Source organism: Anabrus simplex, chromosome 6 (assembly GCF_040414725.1).
Source record: "Anabrus simplex isolate iqAnaSimp1 chromosome 6, ASM4041472v1, whole genome shotgun sequence".
NCBI classification, from domain to species: Eukaryota; Metazoa; Arthropoda; class Insecta; order Orthoptera; family Tettigoniidae; genus Anabrus; species Anabrus simplex.
Genome location: NC_090270.1, coordinates 221,490,418 through 221,511,223, shown reverse-complemented (window position 1 = coordinate 221,511,223; position 20,806 = coordinate 221,490,418). Strand labels below are relative to the sequence as shown.

At 40.7% G+C, this 20,806-nt stretch overlaps 1 protein-coding gene across 3 annotated transcripts in view; it reads right to left on the bottom strand.

Moving 5' to 3' along the window:
* LOC136875670 (sodium/potassium/calcium exchanger 4) overlaps positions 1-20,806 on the bottom strand; it is a 121,623-nt gene that overhangs the window by 58,922 nt on the left and 41,895 nt on the right. The gene's annotated exons all lie outside the window — the stretch shown is intronic.

The following is a 20,806-nucleotide window of genomic DNA, read 5'->3' as shown; positions in this document are numbered from 1 at the left end:
AGGGCGCAGCTGTGAGCTTGCATCCAAGAGATAGTGGGTTCGAACCCCACTATTGGCAGCCCTGAAGATGGTTTTCTGTGGTTTCCCATTTTCACACCAGGCAAATGCTGGGGCTGTACCTTAATTAAGGCCATAGCTGCTTCCTTCCCACTCCTAGGCCTTTCCTATCCCATCGTTGCCATAAGACCTATCGTGTCAGTGTGACATAAAGCAAATTAACAATAATGTACAATGGGTGATTGTTTGGTCCACCCTGTCAATATATTATTAATATTTGAATAATTTATAATTACATGGTTTGGGAGCCTTAAATCCCTTCGTCAGCGTATTTACATCAAAAGTTGGAATTCAAGAGGACAAATTGGGGCAAATATTCATTTATAGGAATGGGAGTTAGGGATTGGAATAACTTACCAAGGGGGATGTTCAATAAATTTCCAATTTCTTTGCAATCATTTAAGTAAAGGCTAAGAAAACAACATATAGGGAATCTGTCACCTGGGCGACTGCCCTAAATGCAGATCAGTAATGATTGATTGTAGTGATGAATTGAAGGGTGCATGTTGTAATCCCACCCCAATATATGGCATTTAATTTTTTGATCAGCGCTAACAATAACTTCATAGGAAGAGTTTTTCAAATGCCCTTGCATCTCTGATAATCATAATGATTTAATGCCAGGTTATTTTTACTTTGGTTTTTGAGTTGTAGTAGTAGTAGTGGTAGTATTTAACAGGACCTATATTGACGAAAATAAGGGTCATTCTTTCTAACAGTGGTTGAGCGCAATGCCATTTGTTAATGAAGTCATAGTCGAGACTGCTAACATTTCAGCCAGACTTCGCACGCAAGTATTACAAAGAAACTGGAGAATTTGACATACACATTACCTCTGTTGCCTTGAAGGAGCCGTGTGGTTCCTACCTTTATTCCCCTCTCCCTTCATTGTCAAGCCAGTGGGATGTGTGGGCAGGCAGGGAAGCAAGTACCTTCCCCTCTGTGTGTGTTTCGTTCATGCTAGATATCCTCGTACTTCGTTTTCTCCACCTCCTCTCACTCTTGAGATGTGTGCATGTGTTAACGCGTCTAATGGATGTGACCAACGAGAGTGAGTGTGTAAGTAGGTACTGGGTGTTTCTGAGGGCTGTACTGATTTCTTGCCTGAAATGAATATTTCTGGCCATGAGATACTCAAGATTTTGAGTGTACTAATCTGTTATATCTATACTCTTCACTTTGTCTCTGGCAGAACAATCAGCCACTGCCCGTAAGAAACTTTGCTCAGAATCAGTATTTCTCGTATCTCTATCACTGCTTGATGAAAAGAAAAGTTAAGCACCCAGAAGGAGTGGTCCAATATTATCCTATTTCAGTACATGCATACCATTGATGTATGAGTAAATGATTAGATTTACAAGGATCTGTAGGATGTGTAGAATGCCCACCAGAGTGCATTCGTGATGGCATTGTCCTATTCTTGATAAGTTGTTACCAGTCAACAGCTGTAAGTCAGACAGTTAAGCAAGACATGCAGAGAGGACTAATACAGTATGAAGCACCTGCGATGCCTCACAGAAGCATTAGACAGCCTATCCATCAATTTACCGCATTTGACAGAGGGCGCGTTGTGGAACTGCATGAGGCTGGTTGGTTGTATCGTGCAATTGCCAGGCATGTGGGCCATTCAGATGTCACAGTGGCCCGATGTTGGACTCAGTGGGTACATGAGGGCACCCAATCAGGTCATGCAGATTCAGGTCGACCAAGAAACACCACTCCAAGGGAGGACTGTCATATGGTGCACCAAGCTTTGCGGGATCCCAAAACTTTGGCACCCGGCAGATCTGGCAGATCTGGCCTCTCATATCAGACATCTGGGTAAGTCGCAGGTATGCAGCCCCTACACTGCAGGGCTGGTCATGTATATACAGAGTGTTCCCAAACATATGGACATGTAGGAAGTAATTAGGGGACTGGATTGTAAGCCCTAAAGCAACACAAAAAGCCCCTCTGACCTATGCCTATGATCGATCATTTGTTATTTGTTAACTTGTTAATTTACAGAATTCTCCACTTTTCACTCTACTTACATAACATCTGGTCAACACTTACTGTTTAAATTAGTGCTTAACAGCTTTTTAGTATGGTCTATCTTAAAAGCAATGTCTAATGGATACTCTCCATTTCAATTCGGCACTTTATTCAATCATTAACTTGCATTGCCAACAGCCGTAGCCGTGTTGAAACAGCGGATCCCGTGAGATCTCCGAAGTTAAGCAACATTGGGCGTGGTCAGGAGTTGGATGGGTTGCCACGCACTGTTTGTGGGGGGGTAAGGGAATGGAGGAGCGGAAAGGAACTGGCTACCCTACCGCACGTAAGCTCCGGCTCAGGAACACCTCTGCGGAGGTTCGGACCTGCCTTCGGGCAGAACAACCCTTACCTAAAAACTTGCATTTATCCATAATACATAAATACATTATTACATAAATAATATGTACCCCAGCAGATGAAGGGAAGTTCCATAACACTTACATCGCCCCACCCCTACTTCCCCATACCCTCTCCATGGCACAGTATGCTAGAGTATAACATGGGGAAAGTACTGCTTTGCTCTCCGCTACCCTATAGGAAGCATCCACAACATTCCAGTAGCCCTCCCCTCTCCACAGAATGACATGCTTTGCCCAAATTCTTCCAATAGCTTTTCCTTTACCACAGTCGTGAAATAGTGTTTGGTGACAGCGGACTAAGGTTCAGCAATCCAGATAAGTTCAGAATTTTGTTTTTGATTATGTGAATGTGGTGCTGGTTGAGTACTTATAAAATCATATTTTGTTAATACTTGTTCATATTATCACCTAACTCTCTATCATTGACAAGTTTACACAATGTAAACAATACTGTACATATTTACGCATGATGTGATTTGATAGAATCTGAGGATGTTCTTGTAGAGCAAAACATGTCATTCCTTGTGTAATAGTGTGTATTTTTTTACAGGTATGTTTATAGTGTTATAATTTTGTGTGTTTGACAGACTGGAAAGTTTTTATGTCCAATATGATTGATCATTTATGAGTTACAGGCTTCCATCTTTGTATGAGAAGTATGTGTAATAGCCTTACTTGGCATGTCCCATGTTGAGTAGCTGTCACCGTGTTGGTTTACCAGCAGAGATACTGCATTCTAATGTAAGAAGTCCTCAAAATGCATGCTTGAACACACCTGCTCATTGATTGTCGGACACGTTCGAACACTCCAGGCACTGCATGTATTCGATGGCAATGTTGTTCCAGATGCTGGCGAAGTACTGCAACGCCTGTAATGGCATGCATAACTCCAAACTTAATATGAACTATTATAACCACAGGACCTCCAATTTAATCAGAACCACAAGGGTATAGCTTTTCATTTCCGAAAATCCTACATACATTGATCAGCATTCAAACCGTGACTGCCTTAGTGGGAAGTGAATGATTATACTGTTCACCTATCATGCTCCTTAGTATGTATGTACTGTATGGATGTACCAGGTCTATGCACAAGTTTTTGCCAGTTTTTGTCATAAAGAAAACGCAGAATTTTCAAGGGAAATTCATTTTTTTAAATTCAAAATATTGGCTGTCAGCTTCTACACACTTCACCTATCTTTCAGGAAAGGTATGAATACCATGACAGAAAAACTGCTTGTCTTTTGCGGCAAACCATTCGTCGAGCCATTTTCCAACTTCTTCGAAATTGCTGAAGTGCTGCTCTGCGAGTGCATACCCCATTGATGTAAAGAGGTGATAATCAAATGCACCTGGCACCTGGTGCGGAAGGATGTCCCATCCAAGCATTTTCAAGGTGTCTCACTGGTTGCTGTGTGAGACGGCGCATTGTCGTGTAACAAAATCACTTTACCGTGTCTTCTGGCCCATTCCGGTCATCTTTCAATGAATGCGTGAATTAAATTAATCATTTGTTGGTGATAGTGTTGTGCATTAACGGTTTCGGCAGGCTTCAAGAGTTCACAATACACAACACTGCTTTTGTGGTCTACCAGAGCGTGCACTGTCTTTCAAATTGAAATCACCACGTTTAAATTGTCTAAACCATGTCTCACATGCTCTAATCAATGGAGCGTGTTCATCATATACTTCTACAAGCAAACAATGACTTTCCACAGCCTTTTTCTTTTGATTAAATAAGAAAAGCAATTAGTACTGCAAATGTTCTTTTTCAGGCATAAACGTCGACACGATCACTGAACGATACAACACAGACGCTAGTGTTTGGCAGACTCATCTTGTGTTTGTTGGTAGGTTAATGTCAGACAAACAAACTGACGTGTGTATCAAATTCATATGCTGTGTACTGTTCGGTGGTGCCATCTCTTAGTGAAAAGCGGAAAAGATGTACTCAGGCACTTGATATGTGTGTGTGCGCATGTGCGTGTGCGTGTGCGTGTGTGTGTGTGGGCGTGTACGTGTGTGTGCGGGTGTGTGTATGTGTGCGTGTGTGTGTGGTGGGGGATTATGATCATGTTATCACAGTGACATAAAACTACAAGCTTGCTTTTCTTTAGATATATATATATATGGTATATACACTCATATACATATTATGTGACCTCTAGCTTTTAATAATTGAATATATAAAACTCTGTACAACTGGCCTTGCACAAGGTCAAACACCTGAACTTGACTTTATAGATAACAGAGGAAGTCCAACCAAGGTCTAATTGACAAAGGAGTTATTATCATTAGATTAGGTAGTAATATGACAGATGGTAAAGAGCTTTATTACATCAGGGAGACCTCAAGAGATAATCATGGTTATAAACTGACATGTGTTTGAGACATGTCTGTGTCTACTCTTCCATTTCAACTAGTTAAGCTTACATTCTGATGGAGGATGCTATCAATCAATCAAATCAAAATAAAGCAATGATGAAAACTCAAGTTAGGGACATATTTCCACTTCGCTGTTTATATACACAGTATATCTATGTGCATACTGAAAACTCTTAGGGTCACACCTGGTTTTGTGGATAAGTTTCTTGCTTGCTTTCTGCACATCCATGTTCAAATCCCAAGCTGGACCTGGTTTTCTTAAATAAAATTAAAGCTTTTCGACTTCTGCATTAGGTACTGATACTGCTGTAGTATTTTGAAAAACCACTTTCTGTGACAGCCAAATTTTATGCATTTGAGTGAAACAGTGCCCCTATCATTGTGCATTTTTCAGCTTTATCTAATCACATGTAGAAAAGAAATATGGTCCAGAGATGATTCACTGAATGATACTCCATAAATTTGACTGTGGGGAAATACCTGAATAGGCCTACCATAAACAACAAATAGTGCATGTTAATCACAGATATCCAACAGGTAATCGACAAAGTTTATACCAATGTAAGCGTTCATGGCAATTAAACCCACCTCTTAAGTTAGTGAATGAATCAAATTAGCATCAAATAGCGGACATGGTTACAAAATTAACAATTCAAAGCTTCCATTGATGTATCTTACTCTGTTGATACAGTGTACCATAATGAGGAGGCTGTACATTATCTGATCAAACTGTATAATTCTTAAATCCACTGGGAACAACTTCTGACAATTTAACTTTAAAAACAGAAACTAGAAAATCTGAACCCTCCAAAATCATGAAATGGAACTCGGTTGAAAATTGCATCATAAAAAAATATTAGATCAAAGCTATAATTTTAAGTATTGCTAGTACAGGACAGGCAGTCCTGATATCAAGTCTACCAATCATACCCTGTTATTCACCATTCTCATTTAAACATTTGTAATTTCCTTTAAGAGTCCGTTTTTTTTTTTTTTTTTTTTTTATTGATTTTTTTATTTTTAATGACTGTCAATAAAGCACAAGCACAGTCAATGTCTGTTGCTGGAATTTAATTAACCAGGAAGTGGCAGTGGTTTACATGTGGTCAACTGTACATACCACTTGAACTTTCATATATGAGTACCAATAAATATACCGTATCTATTTTCTGACTGTTAGGGTTTCAGTGACTATGGTGCAGGAAAGGGCTTGGAAGATTTTGGCCATGGAGGAACAGTCCGAGCATATATCTCTTGTGGATGGGAAAAAAGGATGTTGTACTGTTACATTTACATTGTCTTTAAGAAAATGTTATAAAAAGCTCAATATATGTTAAGGACCAAATTCATAAACTCACTGTATAACCCAAAGTTAAATAGTCTGAAAAAACTTTGATGGATACATGGCAGTATTGGGTCATATGACCTCACTCTGAGTTTAAAGCTAACCTCAAAATTGGTTCAGCTGTTTTTGAAAAAAAGTGGTGACAAAACAAATGCACAAAAATACAAAATAACTAACAACATCTTATCCCAAGTCTTCCCCAGAATCTTACGTTCTTCACTGATCACATGCAAGAAAGAAAATCTACAACTTTATCCAACATAACAGCAAGTGAAGTAAGACAAGGTCACTAGTTTAGGATAATAGTGCTTTTAAACTGCCCAAAATTTCCTGTTTCCCCTCATGTAGTGTTTTTTTTTTTTGTTTACTTGACAAATTCAATATTTTACAAGGTGTAGTGGCATAATGACAAGTTATCATTCAGGTCATTTTTCAAGTTTTGTTATTTCATTTTCATTTCATTCATTACGGTCATCTATGGACCCCATTTACACAATCTACCAAATCTTCTAACTCTCAAACTTAATCTCTTTTCTTTGCACTTCTTCCAGATGTTCTTAAGCCTTTGACTTCTCCTTTGTTGCCCTTCAACCGAGATGTTGCGTGACTTGACGAATTTCTCCGGTGCATCCCTTCCTAAAGGTTGTTCTTTCCTGTATACCACCCTCCTCGATCCCCACTTCTTCCAAGTCTTTGTGAATCTCCTTAAGTCATAAATTAAGACATAAAAGTTGTGCCTTCCATTTTTCTTGTAGACTGTGTGCTAGTCTCTTTGGATTCATCCTCTTAATGTGCCCATAAAATGATAGGCTTCTTTCCCTCATAGTAGTTATTACCTTTTTAACTTTTTCATGAAGTTCTCGATTCTGTCTCAGTCGGACTATGGGTTGTGAATCTAGTGACTTCTCTGGACCTTTAAATCTTCTTTCCCTTTTTGGAATGACTGGGCCTGTTAACTCTCGTCATTAATATTCACTGAATTCAATTCATAGAGAAGACAGAAATGCTCCCAATGCATCCAGAGAATTAAAATCTAAAAGTGTTGGGCAATTTGTAATTTATGTTACCGGTACTTTAAAGAAGTGAATAAGCCCAAAACTATTAATAATAATAATAATGTTATTTGTTTTACGTCCCACTAACTACTTTTTAAGGTCTTCGGAGACGCCGAGGTGCCGGAATTTAGTCCCGCAGGAGTTCTTTTACGTGCCAGTAAATCTACCGACACGGGGCTGTCGTATTTGAGCACCTTCAAATACCACCGGACTGAGCCAGGATCGAACCTGCCAAGTTGGGGTTAGAAGGCCAGCGCCTTAACCGTCTGAGCCACTCAGCCCGGCCCCAAAACTATTTGTAGATTAAGTACCTTGTTTCATATCAGCTAACTACAGTAGATGCTGAAGAGCATGATAAAGGGTTGGTAGTGGATCTGTGGAAGGTTCTGCATGTGACAGGTTATATGGGATTTCAACAAGGTCTGAGTGACAGGAAATATTAGGAGATACATAAAAGGTTTCTCATTTGATATACAATTTCCTGTTTATCTGTAGCATACTCTTTATTTGCAGGTAGATTTTTTAAAGCACCAAACTTCTTGGACTTGGTTAAGTAATGCCAGATTTATATGATGCCCTTTGGCTATCAGATACATCATGAAATTTGTAATGCTCTTGTGCTGGAAGCCGTTGATCACTCTCAAGAAATATTGTCAGGTCATCATTCAGACCTATTATCATTATTTTTTATTCATCACACTGAAATTATTGCAGGTGATGATAAAGATCCAGAATACTAAAACAAATTATAAATTGATAAAAACAAAAAAAATCTGCTGGATCCCTTCAAAGCTCTGGCAAGCATAAGCATGGATGACATCTTTACTGATTCCTGTTGCAGAAGTCGACAAAGAAAGACATATAGTACACAAACGTTTTTTTGAGCCCTAGTTCCCATTCAGCACTATTGAGCTCAGGACTCAAGAAAAGGTTTGTGTACTATAATGGTGTCTCTGTCTTCAACAGTAAGTCCTATCACTTCAAGGCTTAAACAATCTCAACGATAGTTCACTATCCTCTCTCTATCTGGCATATCAGCAAGGATAATTTGAGAAACTTTTCTATATATTGAACCCGACAGGGGCATGATCCAAGGACCTTTGGTTGATATCGATCTCCGTAATTACGCACGCAATACTATTAAAGGGAAAGAATGCTGAAAATGATTAATATTCATATCATTAATAGAGGTCATACCGAAACTAATTAATATTCATACCATTGAGATAGATAAATTGTGTCTTTTAAAATTATTCTACGAGATTTCTTTGTCTGCGACTTACTGCGCAGTATTATCCTTTGTGTAGCGGGGGCCCCGCTGATGAAGCCAAGCCAACTTAGACCCGGGAGGGGTTATGAATGGGGATTCCCTGTGACATCACTCGAGAGAAGACATCCCTCCTCAAGACTCACAGAATGAGGGGAAACTAACTTTTTCGAAACGAAATACAGGAGCCATCTTGGACTCGGACTGGCCAACTTAATTACCTACGATCTAGAAAATTAATGAAACTCGAATTAGGGGGTCATCTCCCGATTTAAAAGGGATAAATGTCACTGGGACATTTATTTAGAGTGTTTAATGTCCTCTTCCGTGATAACTTTCAGAAGAAGAAAGAATACTGTGTGGTTTCTGCGTGGAAAAGTACTGGGCCATCTGTTTATTCTCACGACACTTCCTCGAGAAAGGGAATTCACCACGCATGGTGGGGGAAGCAGAACAGATTTTAATTAATTTAAAGAGATTCACTGAAGGATAATTGAGTGGTTATGTCTCAATCGCACCAACTAGATACTGGTCACCGATTACCCGTACTATTTTACCTCGAGTACGCCGGGAATAGGCGCTACGCAAATTAGTGGAAGGGGTATCGCTCCCTTGTAAAAACTACTGCAGTAAGGGACAAGCGTCAGTCGGGGTTAGTGGCTTATCGACGGCGAAGCTATGCTCGGTTAAGCCCCGTTAGTTCTTTGTTCAAGTGAAGTTAACTCCTATTTTAAGTGAAATAACACAGTTCGCATAAACAGTGTATAGTTTTGATCTCTGTGACGGCTGTGTTAACTTTTTAGAAAACCGTGATATGTAAAGTAATATTATTATCATTACGATAGTATAATAATTTGACGTAGCAGCAGACTGAATAGGAAAACCGAGAGATAGAATAGCTTACGAGATCGTGACCGGACGTTCACAGTGAACGCTGTTAACCGAAGTGTGAATTAAACAGTGACGTTGTGTGTGTACAGGATTATCTGCCAAGGGCTCCACCAGCATCGAACAATGGATCTTCAACTCCAAGACGGAATGGAAAATGAAGTGATCACCGTGGTGCCCATGGAGGAGGAGTAAGCTCAGGGTGGACCTCCTGAGTTGACGAAGATGTCATCATCATGTGATAGAGATGAGTACAAAGTTCTAATATCTGGCATGCATAGAAGGGATGGGAATATTTATTGTAAACTGACGCTATAAGAGATTAAAGATGTAGTCCTGTTGAAATAGAGCGCCGGAATGGGCGCGTAGTTATTAATTCTTAGTTTAGGAAACCGACAACAGGTCTGAGTAATTGAGTGTAAATAATTTAGGGATATAATACTGTAGCTTTGCATGGGATAGAGATTCATTCGATTATTTCTTTCTTGGGAGATTCTGTTTGTTTATTTGCGTCAGAAGACCAGGAATAATTAGTTTATGGGAGTGCAGTGAGAGTAGTTATTAGAGTATACATTAATTTGATAAGTGTATGGTATGTAAAACGGTAAGTACTACAGTACGTAAGGCACGCAGCTACGAGACTCAGCGGCCGAACTGACAGCCACAACAAAAACTCCACCCTTTGAAACACTTAGATAGGGAGTGATAAGATTAAATTGATTATGTGATTAAATTTACCAGGAAGTGATCATAATACGTGTCTCAAATATCGATTCGTGTGAATATTAATTAATTAATGAATGTATTGCCGTGTGACGATAAAGTAGCCATGTGCCGACCATCGATTAATTAGCATTCAGTAATCAGATGTTAATTGGCGCGCGAGTGCTTAATTGTGTTGTAATTGCTGCATAGATTCCACACGATGACCATGTATAAGTAAGGTAGCGGGTAAGCTATGTAGGACGGCAATAATAATAATAATAATAATAATAATAATAATAATAATAATAATAATAATAATAATAATAATAACAATCGGGCAAAGATTACCATTATGATACGGGAGTCGCGTTGTAAAAATGACATGATACTGTTGGGTAGATATGTGTTTAATTCAAAGTGATTTGCGCGAGTCTTCTAAGACCGGAGTTTATTGGAGATGTACCTCCGAATGATATGTTACTGTTTCCTTTTGAAAGGAAATGTTACGCCTGTATGTGGGTGTGGACCCCTAGGGTAGTGAACCGCCGTCTGGCCTTGGCCCAGTGTGTTTCTTTTTTTTTGTTTGAATGTCCCGTAAGCGGAGGAAGGAGGGACTTGGCTGTTAAAGAGAAGTTGGTTTCTTTCAACGGCGAAATAATGTGATTTACCTAACACGGCAGAGCAGTGTAATAATTAACAAGCGACCCGGCCGATAATGGTAATGTTTGACAATGAATCGTTGTTAATTGTACGAGTATAATTAGATAGGGATTACAGGACCCTTCCTTCATCGCAAGAGGTTGTCAGTTCGATGCTCAACGTAGGCAATGGAGGCCTACAGCGTCAGAAGAAAGATCAAGTGCCTTTTATGTATTTTTCTTGCATATCATGTACCATTTATGTGTTTTTTATGTCATGTGTGGTTGTACATAAGGTCAGTGGTGGTTCTGTCCATCAGCTTGGCGATGTCCAGGATAGCGAGGGTCGGTTTCAAACCCGGGTGTTGTATCATATGTGTGTATTTTATTTTTACGTCATTTCATTGGGAAATCTAGGTCTTTATTAGAATAGGGATTGCTCAGACTTGTTGGCGGACGCATGTTAGTTTTATGTGTTAGCGATAATATAGCCTCAGTGTTATGATAAAATTACCATTCGCTATATGTCACGATACATCGCTTCGCGATAAACGTACTCGTTTCTATCACGTATAACGGACAGATATTCGTCAAACAAACTACAACAAACATTTGTAAATTTAATGTAATTCATCAGTGTTATTTAGTGCGTCATTTCCCATCATCATTAAGGTTCAATAAACCGGTTTGTGAGTTATATATTTTAATTCGAATGTGTTCTCATTTTTAGTTATATGCCCCGCTTCTCCTCCCCTGTACGCCTCTAAGCTTACTTTAGTTCAGCGCCTATTTATTTCATACTTTTTGACCCGTGTGCGACCCTGTAGATTCCATGCCGGTGCCAGTTAGGTAGGGGGCGGGTGCAATATTAGCTCAGTTAGGTGGTTTCTCCTCTTATTGCATGTATCATATTTGGTTCTTCTCAGACTGTCGAGAAATGCATCTTCTTACAGTAGTTGTAACAAGTTATCCTTGACATTCATTGTATGATATCTCAGCAAATTGTTTAAGTGAATACATGCATTTCATTTAATTATGTTGTACTGATATCCAAAGTGTGTTCACAAATACCATACCAAGCCCCTACACTACTGGCTGTGCAGAAATGAATGTGTCACAAATATAAACATGCAGCCATTTTGAGGGTGTAGAACAGATAAAACTAAATCACTGAAGAATGTAAAATTAAATATTGACTGAAAAAGAAACATTGGAAGTAGTTTTAAAGTTGTACTAGACAAAGTGAAGGCAAGACGTTTTTCTCTGGGTACTTCTGTTTCCCTGTCATCTTTCATTCCAGCAACACTCTCCAATATCATTTCATTTCATCTGTCAGTTATTAATCATTGCCCCAGAGGAGTGCAACAGGCTTCAGCAGTCAGCACAGTCATCCTGTATGTACAGTGTGTTTGGGATATATGTACATTGTATGTAATATGTATGAATATCTGTAGTTCGTAAAAATATTTTCTTTTTAATTTAGCAAATTGTTTGTCCAAGAGAGGCACTTGAATTAGAGTGTGATGTTTGTAAAGTAGGTAGTAGGTATGGGACAAATAGTTACTTTCCAGTATCATGTTCCTGTGTATCTGTTACACTGTAGTATTAGGTTGAAGTATTAGGATATAAAAGTAACATAATACAAGTTGCAAGTCTGTTGTCTCTTGTAGCCCCTAACCGCACCTTAGTAAGTACTTATAAATAGCAATGCTATATCTTCATCTCGCTTCCTTCTCTCCCACGGTCCCTTTCACCAGCTCGTCACTCACATTCTTAACTATTTCTAGAAAAATGTTTGCAATAATCCATTTATAATCCGAGAACAAATACCTCGAAGCCTTCATGTATGAAAAGCGCCGTGCCTGCTATGTGCATTCGTAGATGTCCAAGGATCTGTGGTTAAAACAGACATTAGGACCAGACTTTATAAAATATGTTGATGAACGAGTGCCATATACACTTTAGATGCCGCCGGAATGGATCATGAGGTAATTGCCTTACCAGGCAAGACGTAAGCAAAGTTCAATCCAGTACTTTTTTGTTATTTCTTATTTTACGTTGCACCAACACAGACTGATCTTACAGTGACGATGGAATACGATAGGACAGGACTAGGACGGAAGCAACCATGGCCTTAACTGAGGAACAGTTCCAGCATTTGCTTGACCCGGAAATGGGAAACCACCGAAAACCATCTTGAGGACTGTCGGCAGTGGGGTTCGAATCCACCATCTCCTGAATACAAGTTAACAGCTACTGTACGTAACACAAACCGTGTAGCTAACTCGCTATCCAGTATAAAAGGCTCCAAAGTCATCTTTTTTCATATACAGAAGGTTGTGGATATTTGGTAAACAACAGTGCAAGTGGCTTGCCCAGTGTCGTTTATTCTTCTATACATATCACTCCTCTTTTGTTCTGGTAAAGATTATGATAGCAGCTTTTGCTGCACTGCCTCACAGGTTGCCGTCGATGGCGAAATTTCAGATTCAAGTGATGGTACTTGCGATAGCTTTTCACGACCTAATATTTGAGTACCGTGCACGTTATCAGAACTCTATGAACCGGTAGAATTTTTAATTTAAAAAAATATTATTATTATTATTATTATTATTATTATTGGGTGCCTTAATTCAACGTATTTCTAAGAAAACGTTTTCCTGTAATTGAGTTTTTGTCCACATAAATCGTATCAGATTTAATATTACATCCACTCACTCGTCCAGAACACGGAGTGAAACTCGGGATGTAAGGTGGGAAGACCACGCTTAATTGCTCCGGGGAACTAAGGTAACTGTATGTATTACCACCAGGAAGCCTAATACAAAGCACTTCGAATAACTAAAGAATATATATATAACCGACCAGCAAGTAACAGGACACGAATATCAGTATTGTCATTAAACTGTTACAAAGGTATCGCTCGCGCCTGTGCAGGAGTACACGCTTAAAGCGAGCTGCTATGCTTCCTATACCCGTTAGCCGATCAGAAACTCCCTACCCTTCCCTTGGTTTCGTTGAGACAGTTACTTTAGTATTAAGGCCTCCAGAGGAACATAATATTTCTGGAACAGCTTACTGTTATGGATTAGGATACAGTATCATGTTACGACATGTAACTCCCATCTCTAGTAGGTAGTATCTTGATTTACCCCTCAGCTTATAACACCCATCATACCATCTTTCATGCAGTATGCACGTGTAATGTGTAAAAAGCCATTCTAAAGTACTGGTACATTGCTGCACTGCATTTGCAGGAGGTATGCAAGCATAAGCCAAATGAAAACAGTCTACGTTCAAGACAAATAGCCCATAATATGCAAGGAACAATAAATTCTAAAATATCTCTGCACTGTAGCTATACACATCATTCCACTGAAGCTTCAGGACATATGTATGTGTAATATACAAGAAACAAATCTATGTTCATCATTGCACTGCAGCTTCAGGTGGTATGCATCCATAAGTTGTATTAAAATGCTCTACGCACAAGAAACAAGGACACACAACATGACTACCCCATCCCTCACATCAGTGCCTCACATTTTTTTTTTTTTTCCCCTGGCCGGTTGACTCCTCACCTTTAAATTCACACCTCGCAGGCCTCAAAAAAGCATATTGGCCTGACACCACGAAGGAAGTCGGCCTTCCCAACATGTTCACCTGCATCGCCCGTGATATTCATCCTTCTATCACCGATTATGAAATTGAAAGGGAACTCCGCATCCTGGGCGTCCATAGTGCCTCCAGACTACTCGCCGGCACCGAACCGCCCTCGGATATACTACTATATATTCCTCAGGCAGATGATCTCAAGTACATCGTGGATAATGCTGTGTTTATCAATCGCCGCCACCATAGAGCCGAACCTACTCCCCAGAATATTCTGGCTCAGCTACTAGACAACACACCAGCTCCACATCCAGCAGCGCCACCGTGGGAACCACCGCAACAACAGATTTCGCCCTCTCTTTCCATCCCTCAAGTAACTACCACTACTACCCCCACCATCACCACCACTACTACTACCACCACCATCACCACTACTACCCCCACCACCAGCATTACCTCTGCTGTACATATCTCCTATCCCGATCCTAGCACCACCAGAGTCATGTCCTATCCTACCTCCCTTATGATGTCCTCTCACCCCGTAAGTCCCATCCCTGAACAACCTAGTCCACAGCAAGTACACTTTCAGCCACCTGGAGAGGAAACTACTACTGCTACCCCAACTGACCCAGCAAGAACACCATTGTCCCCAACACTGCCTGACAACAATACCATCCATAGCTGTGTTGTACACGGAGTGGACCCCAGCACTCAACCTGAAGACATTACCGAAGACCTCTGGAAGACAGGAATTCCCGCATGACGAGCGTTCCGGATCCGCAATGCTGACGGCCCTACCTTCCTCGTACGCCTCCATCTGCCAACTTACCAAGATGTCAAACACCTCGTCAACCACGGAATACATCTTCAAGGCCGCTACCACCGCATGGAACACTCCCGTCCTTCTATTCCTTCTATGACCCGCCATACCATATCCCGACATCGTCCCCGGCTCGCTCCACTTCCACAACCATCCAGTCCACCGCCTCGTTTTTATCCAACCCCGCCTGGCTGTCCTCTAACCCCACCGCCTAACTCTGACCTTCTCGGTCTACTACTCACCTCACTCTGGAATTTCTCCTCATTATTCCACATCCTGACACTCCACATTTCCCTTCGCACATACCCCAGATTTTAACCGTTGTATATACTTGTATCACTGTATTGTACATTAAATTCGTAAGATTGTAAATCAAACATGCACGTAAAATCCTAACGTAAAACCTCACCACCTCCCTTGCTACACCACTGCATCTCTCCCTACCACACTGGTAAACTCATTTAAACCCTACTTTAGCACACATCCCCTACAATTCCCATCTACGTAACCTCCTCCCTAAATTTTGCACATCGTTCTTTCTATCTCTCATTCAACACTCCTCACAGTTCTCATCACATCTCCGGCCTGGGAGACAGTGTTACTGTCTAGGGGCCCGCCCCGCTCTATGGGCGGAAAATGAAACATAACAACAACAAAACAAAAAAAAAACATTTTCACGCTGGAAAGTATTGTAATGAATGTTAGCAAAGCCCTAAGTCATTCATCATTAAATACTACCTGGGCTACGAACATCATATTTTCAACGTTTTCATTTTGAAGTCCAACTCTTTGGCTGAATGGTCAGCGTACTGCCATTCGATTCAGAGTGTCCGGGGTTTGATTTCTGGCCAGGTCAGGGATTTTAATTGCTTCTTATTAATTCTTCTTATTGTTATTTGCTTTACATCGCAGCGACAAAGATAGGTTTTATGGCGACGATGAGGCAGGAAGGGGCTAGGAATGGGAAGAGAACGGCCATGGCCTTAATTAAGGTACAGCCCCAGCATTTGCCTGGTGTGGAAATGGGAAACCACGGTAAACCATCTTCAGGGCTGCCGACAGTGGGGTTCAAACCCACGATCTCCCGAATAGTGGATACTGGCCGCACTTAAGCGACTGCAGCTATCGAGCTCGATATTAATTCTTCTGGCTCGGGGTTTGGGTGTTTGTGTCTGTCCCAACACTCTTCTCTTCATATTGCGACAACACACCACACTACCAATCACCACAAAAGCATGCAATAGTGATTACATACCTCCATATAGGGTAGGCATCAGGAAGGGCATCCGGCCATAAAACAGGACCAAATCCAACGCCACCCCCGGAGGTCCGATTTCGATTCCCGGCTTTGCCACGAAATTTGAAAAAAGTGGTACGAGATCTATAACGGGCTCCACTCAGCCTCGGGAAGTCAACTGAGTAGAGGTGGGTTGGATTCCCACCTCAGCCATCCTGAAAGTGGTTTTTCGTGGTTTCCCATTTCTCCTCCAGACAAATGCTGGGATGGTACCTAACTTAAGGCCACGGCCACTTCCTTCCCTCTTCCTTATCTATCCCTTCCGATCTTCCCATCCCCCCGCAAGGCCCCCTGTTCAGCATAACAGGTGAGGCCGCCTGGGCGTGGTACTGGTCATCCTTCCCAGTTGTATCCCCCGACCCAGAGTCTGAAGCTCCAGGACACTGCCATTGAGGTGGTAGAAGTGGGATCCGTCGCTGAGTCCGAGGGAAAAACCGACCCTGGATGGTAAACAGATAAAGAAGAAGAAGATATATATCGTCGCACTAACACATCGAAATTATTCGGCTACGCAAGGATTGGGAAGAGACAGGGTTGGGAATAAAGCGGTCCTGGTCTTTATTAAAGTACAGGCCCAGCATTTGTCTGGTTTGAAAATAGAAAACTTTGGAAAACCATTTTTAGGGCTGTCGACGGTGGGATTCAAAGTCGGCATCTTCCGAATGCAAGCTCACAACTACGCGACCCTAACCACACGGTCAACACGCTCAATGTTGTCTATAAATTATTTCGATTTTTAAACTTTTATGTCCTTTTAACACTCACCGGCCCAAATACGATTCCGAAACAGACGTATTGTGCGTGAAAATGTGTTGCTTATCGCGTGCGTAATGTAACTGAGTGTATGCATTCCATAGCACAATTTTCTCTGTGCCTTCAGCATAGCAATATTATTATTATTATTATTATTATTATTATTATTATTATTATTATTATTATTATTATTATTATTATTATTATTATTATTATTATTATTATTATTATTATTTCAGTTTCAGAGCGTGTACAGTACAAATATACATAAACATAACATGCATGTTACATTACACAAAATACAGGGCACTTTACGGATATAATTCCAACTAATAAAACCAGCGTCAGCAATTCCCTCTTTGGTCGCCTGAACGAGCTCTCGAAGTGGAGATTGACAGGGCATAGTCGACAGTTATACATGTGTGTGGTAGTTTGCTTTTTCCCGCAATCACAAAGTTCTGTTTCGTTTCCTAAATACCCCTTGAGGTTGTTCCTAGATTTTCCAGTACTACTCCTCAAACGATTAAGTGACCTCCAAGTAGCTCGGCTGAGCTGATGGCTAGAAGGTAGAGATTCGTGAGGTGCCATCCACACCGATCACCGGAAGGTGTTGTATTCAGCTTCGCCACAGGTCTCAGCGCGCTGTTGCTGGTAATTTGTTTCAAGTGGTAGAGACGTTGAGGAAGCTCTTTCTTTATTTTGATCTTATAGGGGGCGGTCGAAGTCCAAATAGAGGGTGACTCCTGTTGTTCTTCGATGTTTTTCCTCTCATATTTTGCAGCCAAGAGCCTCCGTGGCTCAGGCGGTAGCGTGCCGGTCTCTCACCGCTGGGCTCCTTGGTTCAAATCCCGGTCACTCAATGTGAGATTTGTGCTGGACAAAGCGGAGGTGGGACAGGTTTTTCTCCGGGTACTCCGGGTTTCTCTGTCATATTCCATTCCAGCAACACTCACCAATATAATTTCATTTCATCTGTCATTCTTTAATCAATGCCACAGAGGAGTGAGACAAGCTTCGGCAGCCGGCACAATTCCTATCCTCGCCGCTAGATAGGGGCTTCATTATTCCATTCCTGACCTGATCGAATGACTGGAAACAGGTTGTGGATTTTTTTCATTCACTTTGCCACCACCCCACTCCGAATATCGGGGGCAGTAAAGTTTCTCAGTAGGGGTTGCTTTCAGGCATTCTGTAACTATTCTGCAGGTTTCATTCAAAAACAAACCAAACCTCATTGCGCAACAGCCCCGAAGGGCCATGGCCTACCAAGCGACTGCTGCCCAGCCCAAAGGCCTATAGATTATGAGGTGTCGTGTGGTCAGCACGACGGATCTTCTCGGCCGTTATTCTTGGCTTTCTAGACAGGTGCCGCTATCTCACCGTCAGATAGCTCCTCAATTGTAATCACGTAGGCTAAGTTGACCTCGAACCAGCCCTCAGATGCAGATAAAACTCGCTGACCTGGCCGGGAATCGAACCCGGGGCCTCCGGGTAACTGGCAGGCACGCTACGCCTACGCTACGGGGCCGGCGCGTTTCATAATAATCGGGAACCTCCATGAAAAAAAAAGTCAACAAGTTTACACCACTGGTGGAGCATATTCATAGACTATGACACTATGAAGAGGTGATCATTGTACCAATCATCCTTTCGAGTACAGCTGCTATACCTAGAACTCGGGTGGAAGGGCTGAAGAAGTTGGATGTCAACACCAACAACTACGAGGCTATGCAGAAGGCGGTTGTCATTGCCACGACTGGAACTGTTCGGAAATTTATGGGTTCAGATTCTGCAGAAAAATTTAATATAAATTAAGGTTTATTGTGCTTTGATTTTCTAAAATTTGTACAGTTGCTTGAATATCGTTACCACGAAAATGTGCAAAATAAATAAATAAATAAATAAATAAATAAATAAATAAATAAATAAATAAATAAATAAATAAATAAATAAATAAATAAATAATTTTCGGATTTGAACAAATTAAAATGAAAATTGACTGTATTGGGATTTGATCCCTTAATTTGGCGCCCCGTGAGTGAACGTCCGACAAATATGTCTGCTTATTTTTTTAGGATTAGTTCTTAAGTACTGATTCAAACCATCGTCTTCTTGGTCTTCCCAGCTTCTCTTACCCTCCATGGCAGAGTCCATTGTTCTGCTGGATAACCTAATCTCCTCCGTTCGCCTCAGATAGCCTCACTACCAATCTGGTTAATACGCACAGGTTCATCCACTGAGGTTACTTCTGACCTCATCTCACTTACTTGTCATTGAAAATCACCCTGTGATATCCTTCTAAAATCTAAATCCATTTATTACATTACATGGCTTTATTTCAGGCTCTATAGCCTGAGCCACGCCATAGAAAACAAGGCGTAAATAAATAAATAAATAAATAAATAAATAAATAAATAAATAAATAAATAAATAAATAAATAAATAAATAAATAAATAAATAAAATACCCTCCGGTCATTGTTCCCACCTGTTTGTACCAGCTTCCTTCATGTCTGTTCCTTGCAACTTTTGAATAACATGTTTCGATTCCACCCTGTTTTCACTCCACACACCAAAGTCGATCTGAAGTTAGGCTGATGTAAAGTTAATTTCATTCGAGAACCCACTTCCTTCTAACAGAATACCGTTATTGACATAGATGTAATAAATGGATATAGATGTTAGAAGGATATCATAGATGATTTCCAATGACATGTAAGAGAGATGAAGACTCGGTTTACCTGTCAAGTTATTTTCAATTTCAAGAGGAAATAAAAAGGAAATTTCATTAAAGACCTTTGCATCAAGCCACCTGCTTCAAGAAAAGTACTGCGAAAGCGTGAATTGAGAGGACCATCTTGTGGTGACTGGCGAATAAAATGAAGAATAGCCAATTGAGATACCAGAGGAGTGAAGTGCCCAGTGCTTGAAATGTAACCGTGCCAATATCAGCATTCAAGTGATGCAGACTATTCATGGAGAGAGGGACGACAACCTAGATGATAATCACCTCAGATTTTGTTATAATTCTAAGAATCACGTTACCTGAAATAAATATTTTACCAGGAAAATGTCTTTAGCCGCTGATACTAGCTTGAAGAGCATGGAATATTTCTAAAGGGTGGAATGTAAGCATGTAGGCATTCTAGCTTTGAAGCCGTGCTCTTCGGAGGGATGTACGAACCCAACCATCCGGTCCGAATCCTACGAAAGTCAACCTGAAGAGATGAACGAGGAAAAGAAAGGGATATACGAAAGCATAATTCCATTCTACAAAGAAAAGTACCACCTCGAGATCACTGCCATCATCGAACTTCTGATCGGAATAAGAAAATCAATTCCACTTTTCTTCCTCGATTTTAAAAGAAATTTGGATTTAAGAAGGATTTGATATACATTATTTTGTTATTAATAAATGGTTCACAGCAGTATCTTCAAGAACCACATCGATGGCCTGTAAAAACGCTCTCCTTTCGGTGTCAAATCTTCAATGCGTGCGGTATATACCGGGCGGTTCACCAGCCCCTTACGATTTAGTTTTATACATCCCGTTGCTTTTAATACACTTCTGAAATACTCCGGTCCCTCT